Consider the following 6000-nt stretch of genomic DNA (forward strand, 5'->3'; position numbering starts at 1 on the left):
AAGCTAATAAAAAGCCAATTTAGCATCACAATAGCTAGAAGAAAACCGACAAAGAAAAAGTTATTTAAAATCTGCATGGCCATTGTTCCATTAACGAGCTTGGACTTGAAGAATTGTGCAAAAATATCCTTAAGCCAGGCTAGAGAAGGCTAAAATCTCTACAACTTGCCCAAGAGATCAAGATTTGGACACAGAAATAACCTTAAGCCAAGATATGAAAAACACAAGATTTCAGAGTTGACAACAAAAAGACTTAGTTGCAGTAACTTCATCCTTGCTATTAATGTGGATTGTTTGACTCTTTCCAGAAATATTTGTCTGCTCCTCACTAATTTCTGATGTCTTCTTGCTTGTAACCCTGCAAATCTGATTCAAAACTCATGTGAAAGCTTCCTCAATGTTTGTTGAATACAGTGCTGATGTTTCCATGAAGAAGAAACCTTCCTTTTTCTGCAAATGTTTCAGAATCTTCTGGGGCTACAACTCTCAAGTGCCCTATATCCAACTTATTTCCAACACCCATCACCACAATAGAAGGCTCAGAACGATCTCTCAAGCCCTTGAGGCATCTCTCAACATTTTGAAAGGTCACATCTCGAATGATGTCATACACAATAAGAGTCACTGCCCAATCTGCATTAGACTCATCTCAGTACTAGTATCAATGCTTGAAAGATTTGGTTCTAAAATAATAAGATCTCTCAAAAGAAGCGTTGTCAGATATTTCAAATTTATTACTATTATTCTAAGATACCGATTCGTTTGGTATAGGCTAGGCTTCCACATCCGATGCGGACGGATTCCAGATGCATCTGGAAGCCCTGCAGAAGATGGCCGGAAGCCAGCCGCAGGCTCCCGGACGCATTTGGAGCATTCTTTGTAGCTCTCCTTTTGCTTCTAGCGTTATGAGTTATGCCATCATTAGAGCCAAACCCTACCCCTTCCTCGGCAATTGTAGATCTCTAAGGATATCAGTGCCTCCTAGATGCACTTAAATCAGCATTTGATTCTAAGTTAGCCCCCACTCCCTTAGCTAAACTTGACCACAATGCTCTATAGAATCTAACCTAGCCTCAGGCTTTAGATTTTGGCCCCTGCTAACCCCAAACCTGAGCACAAAACCAAAAATGCAGAGAAGTTGGATTTGGAGAGAATCAGAAGATTTTTTTCTAATCAAAGTGCTCAGGCATCATCTAATGTACTCCAAGTTGGCCCCAGTTTCCATCATGTGCTTCACGATGGGGCTGTAGCCCTTGACCCCCAAACCCTGGTTGTTATGCAGCTAATGCCTCCTTTTGAGGAAAGCACAGAGGTTCCCTAAGATGGGGTTGAGCCCAAGGAGTCAATTGATGGATTAAATTCTATTAAGAATAGACTCAGAAATTTCATTCTTGTGGTTATTCCTATTCCTCTACCTCTACCCCCCAGTGACTGGCAATATTTCCCAAGACACATGACTCTGGAGCCAAGAAATCCACCACCACTCTGGAGGACATACTGAAGGTCGAGCCAACTCTATCCTCTGGGATTGATGGCAACTGTAAAGTTGAATTGGGTGAGTCAGCCACTGTCCTAGTTGTTGAGTCTAAAGTGGACAATGAGGTATTCTTATTTAATGCCAAGAAACAGAGGAAGAAGAGAGTACCAAAAAAGATAGAGGAGGAGAAGGAAGGCGTAATGCAATCAACTGAAGTAGGGGAGATTGTGTCTATAAGAAAGGGGCAAGGCCGCCTGTCAATGAGAGAAACTTGAAGCCCACTAAGAGGCCTAAAAGGAAGGTACCTAATTGCTACAAGAGCTTCCAAGCTCCTTTGGACACATATAACTAGGCTATCCTATGGATTTAAAACGTTCTTCGTGGAATGTCGGGGAATTGGAGAATCCTAACAGGAAGTATATGGACAAAATATTCCTAAAAATGTTCAAAGACATTGATCTTATACTATAGGAGGTAAAAAAAATAGGGTTCAAAATGGACATTGCCCTTGACTGCATTTGGAAGGATGCAATCTCCTATTCTACCAATCATCCTAAAGGAAGAGGTGGAATCTCTATCCTTATTGGCCCCAAATGGAGCAAGTATGTGTATGGTTGGGGATTCTCACCTTGCAATGGATCATTGTGGATCTCTCTTTCCCTCTATGTACGCTTCTAATGATTTCAATAGAAAGTTGGCTTGTGGAAGTGAACTAGTGATTTGAGAGATATTCCACAGGTGATTATTGGGGACTTCAACATGATTGAAAATCCTTAGGACAAAGCAGGTGGGGTCAAGTTTGAGTGGAAGGGTAATGAAAAGTTCTACTGGTACAAGATGTTGAACAAACTAAAACTTTATGATCCACTTGCTGGTAATAAATCTGACTATTATGGAATATGGCATACTTGGTCCAACTTCAAGAAAGGTGATAAAAGGGTCTAGTGTGGACTGGATAGATTCTACCTGAATAACGAGGTCCTTATCTGTAAGAAAGATGATAATGGACTTGCGATCAAAGTGATTCCCTTTACCCTATTTGATCGTCAACCTATTATAACTTCATTGTTCCTCATTGACAAACCCCCTCCCTTGCCTAAGAAGAAATAGGGTTTTGTTCTCAATACCTCTCTCTTAGCCAATGATGATATCAAGACTGTTGGTAAGGTGGTTTATTTCTTGCATTGCTAGGCATAGTAATGCCATAGACAGGTGGAACCAAAATATCTCATCTTGGAGGTCATTATATCCAGCTGCAAGCAAGAAATTTGCTTAAGATGCTACAAAGGAGGAAATAGATCTCCACAATATATTGTGTGATCTAGAGAATAGGTCAAGAGAACCTTGCTAATTCAAATGTTGTGGTACACTTCTTCAATATTCTTAAACGCAAAAAGTCTAGAGATAGAATTGACTTCCTATGTGAACGAGGTAACACCCTAAAGTCACAAGAGAATATTTTGAAGGCCTTTGCAGATTACTATAAAATTTTCACATGAAAAGATGATAGGCAGTCTGTGGAATTATCCAAGAACAAAATCAAAGGGATCATTCTTAGAAAGGTCTCCTCCAACGAGGCAGATATTCTTGTAAGGCCATTATATTGAGGAAATTGACAATGCTATCTTGAATATGAGCAATGACAAGGTTGCTTCACCTGATGGTTTACCTGTTGAGTTTTACAAAGAGAATATTAGGTGGATACAAGATGAACTTTTAAAAGTGTATGTGGAAGCTATTAAAAACAGATCCTTAGGCAACGAAATAAACTCTGGACTCATCAAACTTATTCCTAAGGATGGAGATAGAACTCTAATCAAGAATTAGAGGCACATTACACTTCTTAATGTTTCCTATAATATCTTGACTAAACTCCTACCCTCAAGAATTGAGTATATCATGCCTCAAATTATCAGATCATCCCTAATAGGGTTTGTGAGAGTGAAATATATCTTGGAAAACCTTATCACCTGTCAGGAGACTATGGATTGGGCTAAGATATCAATCAATAATCTTGCATGATGTTGATAGATTATGAAAAAGCGTATGATAGAATTATATAGAAGTTCATCCTTATGATAGTAGAATGCATGCAACTCCCTCCTTACTTTTGTTTAATGAATTTCACTCTTATGGATGAGGCATATGCAGCTGTGGAAATCAATGGGGCCAGATCTAAGAATTTTATGCTCTCAAGAACTATTAGACAAGGATGTCCACTTGCCCTGCTCCTCTTTTTCATTGTAATTGACTCCCTGTACTATTTGCACCCAAATTCATTTGTGCCACCCTTCCGAATGATGAAGAGATTTCTAACATCTAGTTTGTAGATGACACGGCCATCATTATTAGGATGGAAGAGAATAATATGAGTAACCTTATGAACAAGCTTGATATATTTTGTGCAATCTCATGTAGCAAAGTCTCCCTATCTAAGTCAATTCTTCTCAAATAGAATGAGATACCATTTTCTTGGTGCAATAAGATCTCCTTGACCTAGGGGTAACCCAACAACATGGCTAGGTACTTCGGGATCCCCTTTGCAGTTATTCCCAATCTGAAAGGCATGTGGGAGTGTGTTCAAAATTAAAATTGAAAGAAGTTACATAAATGGAAAAGATTTTGAATGCATAAAGAGGTCTCTAGATGCTTCAATCTTCCCAGAATTTGTAATGAGGAGGCTAATAGGATTTACACCAAGGTCACCGGGAGACAGGGAAACTTGGAGGTCTTTGTTACTGGTACTGGTACTGGTACAACAATTTTTCAAAAGTAGGAGACCCCCCCGGAATTTTTTTTTTTAATAGTTTAAAAAGTCTAATACTAAATACAAAATTTGAAAATAGTAATATTGTAAAACTAAAAGACTAAAGTAAATAATAATAGTAATGTTGCATTAATATAGAGTCAAATATTTCAAAACTCACATAATCACAATATTGTATCTCATTGGTCTTAACTTTTGCATTCAAACCATTAAAATGAGGGCTAAAATATATAAAATTATTTAATATTATATTTTATATTTATATTTTATCAAGAGACTTTGGGAAGACTTCACCTTTTGGATTAAGAGACTGGGAGACTTCAGGAGACTTCGTCTCCAACCTTTTTTGAGGTCTCCAAAGATGCGACTTTTAGGGGGGAGATGAGTCTCCCCATAACCATGATTAACACCTATAAATGGCTTGATGGTACTATGCTGCCACAGATTAAAGCCAAATATATCTATAGCCTCCTCACCCATAAGTTGGACACCATTGAGCACCTTAACTCAAAGTGGAACTTGAATCTTGATCGGCCTACCTGAAGCAAACTCCTTGTAAACCTTTGGTGCCACCCCATTGAACCCAAGATAACATGTTTTTTTCTGGCGCCAGCTCCTACACAGATTGCCGCTTAAAAAACCTAATGGCAAACCTGACATTTGTTCTCTATGCTATAGTTCTAAATCAGCATTCCATGTACTCTTTGATTGCTTTATTGCAAAAGAAATCGGGAAGTTGTTTGGTCTCTCCCTGTATGGTAATTTCAATCTTATTAATGTGATCTGGTTCTATCTTAAGCCAAAAAAAATACAGTCATTTATTCTGGTCTACCCTTTCTGTTTATACTCTTTGGTTTATTTGGAAGCTTAGGAATCATGACATTATCAGTGGGAAGGCCAGATACCATAACGAGTCTCTACGGAGACTCATATTTTTCAGCATTGCTTTGCAGGTAACAGCAACACTCAAACTAAAGGAGAAGTCCTTGCAGCTGATGCTGAATGGGAAAGCAGAAGTATAGATATAGATATTTTAGAGCTTACCCCTACAGTAAAGCTCATCATAATAAAACAGATTGAATACAGTATGTAGCAGGGATATTTTATAGTAGGCATATTTTATAGTTTGCCACGACACGCTTCGAAGCTATATCAGGATTTCAGCGCAAAGACTAAAGCATAAATGCATTGTTTTAGATCTGCAAAGGGTTTGGGCTTCAGTCTAATTATTTCTGGGAATCTGGTTGGTGTCTCCCAATAACTAATCTATCAGATAAGTTCAGCAGCAGTTGCCAGTTTGACGTCTCTTGGGTCTCAATAACTACTCTATCAGACAATTCACCAAGAAATTTGTCTCTTAGATTTTCCATTAGATATGAAACATTTCCTTATTAATAAAAGTGACAGTTATCATAATTTTATTGTATAGATAGCAAGTTACATAATTCATGAAAGAACCCAGAGAGAGCCCTAATAGTAAAAGATACAGTTTAGAGAGACTCAAATACATACAACCAAAGATCACCCTTGTTAATTATAGAAAACCAAAACACTGATTCCAATTATCAAAAAGAGCTCAAGATTGAAGCAAACTTTTTCTCAGATTTTAAAAAAGAGCCCATTGCGTAGACAAAATTGGGCTTTGCATACATGACAGACCAAAGCAATTAAACATGAAATCAAAACTGTGAAGCCTATTAACAAACTGATACAAAACTTTCCATAGCATAGAGTTGAGGCTCATAATAAATATTAA

General features: G+C 37.9%; 1 pseudogene; it reads right to left on the reverse strand.

Moving 5' to 3' along the window:
- The window catches only part of LOC149533354 (fasciclin-like arabinogalactan protein 15), a 59803-nt pseudogene extending 54741 nt beyond the window's left edge, over nt 1-5062 (reverse strand).
- Nucleotides 5063-6000: the final 938 nt, after the last annotated feature.

Source organism: Cupressus sempervirens, chromosome 10, assembly GCF_028749045.1.
Source record: "Cupressus sempervirens isolate cs-2001-9-10 chromosome 10, ASM2874904v1, whole genome shotgun sequence".
NCBI lineage: Eukaryota > Viridiplantae > Streptophyta > Pinopsida > Cupressales > Cupressaceae > Cupressus > Cupressus sempervirens.